The following is a 1,348-nucleotide window of genomic DNA, read 5'->3' as shown; positions in this document are numbered from 1 at the left end:
AGAATAATAACAAAAGCCCGGGAAAAGGAACGGAAGTGAATCTTTGCCCTCTAGGCTAATTGGAAGATGTGACTTGACTGCAAGATAAGGGAGGGGTTTAGCAAGAAAAGTTAGATGCCAGCAAGAGGAATTCAGATTCTGGCATACCTCCATGATGTGCCGTCAATTTGTAACACTGTTAATAAAGGATTTAGGATAAACATGCCTGGAAGTTCTTTGAAGTGTTTCATTAGCCGGAACATGACACCTCAGCTGATGGAGTCCAGTCAGCGGACAGTCCTTGAAGTGGCCCCGGCAGGCAAAGAGGTCGGAAGGGAGGTGGCGGTCTGGCACCGGGTTCCCCCCCTTCTTTGTGTGTCAGGCCCATGGGGCTTGACACTGTGGCTGAAGGTCCAATCTATGGACCCAGATAGATTACCTGAGCATGCTACCTTGCAATTGGGCTAACCAATTTTCAAATGTCTTCACAATGTGGATTCTCCACCCAAATCCCAGTTCAATCTGATCTAAAGGCCAAAGAATCTGTCAAAGAGTCATTGATGGATAAGAGGATAAGCTGTAAGTACTGTTGTACTGCCTTCTCACTCCCCAGGCCTTTGACCTGGAACTTAATGCAGCTGTGTATTGATTTAGGACTTGCTTTGGACTTTGTTTGGTGTTTCTGGGACTGAATCAAAGTAATGGGTATTGCTGGAACAACATGTCCAGTTTTTTGTGTTCCTATTTGCATCCTCACCTCTGGCTCTGTGTATTGATTTAGGACTGGCTTTGGACTTTGTTTGGCATATCTTGGAATGAATCTTATCAACACTGGGCGCTATCTAACAAAATGAAATTCAATGGCGAAAAAAGTAAGGTTCTACATTTAGGCAAGAAAAACCAAATGTACAGGTATAGTATAGGGGGTACCTTGCTCAATAGTAGTAACTGTGAGAGGGATCTCGGAGTCCTAGTGGACAATCATTTAAATATGAGCCAGCAGTGTGCTGCAGCTGCCAAAATGGCCAACACAGTGCTAGGTTGCATTAACAGAGAGATAGAATCAAGATCACGTGAAGTATTAATACCACTTTACAATGCCTTGGTAAGGCCACACTTGGAATACTTGGAATACTGCATCCAACAATTTATTTATTTTTTTTATTTATATTTGGATTTATATCCCGCCCTTCTCCCGTAGGACTCAGGGTGGCTGACAATCTATTTAAAATACATACAAAACAATACAAATTTAAAATTAATTAAAAGGAATATTTAAATATTTGTCGAATTTTAAAATATAATTAAAACCCCCCTAAAAATTACCCTAGGCCAGTCCTGCAAGCTGGAATAACCAAGTCTTGAGGGC

This window comes from Protobothrops mucrosquamatus, unplaced genomic scaffold (genome assembly GCF_001527695.2).
Source record: "Protobothrops mucrosquamatus isolate PMUCROS unplaced genomic scaffold, P.Mucros_1.0 scaffold4721, whole genome shotgun sequence".
NCBI lineage: Eukaryota > Metazoa > Chordata > Lepidosauria > Squamata > Viperidae > Protobothrops > Protobothrops mucrosquamatus.
Note: the sequence above shows the minus strand (reverse complement) of the source record.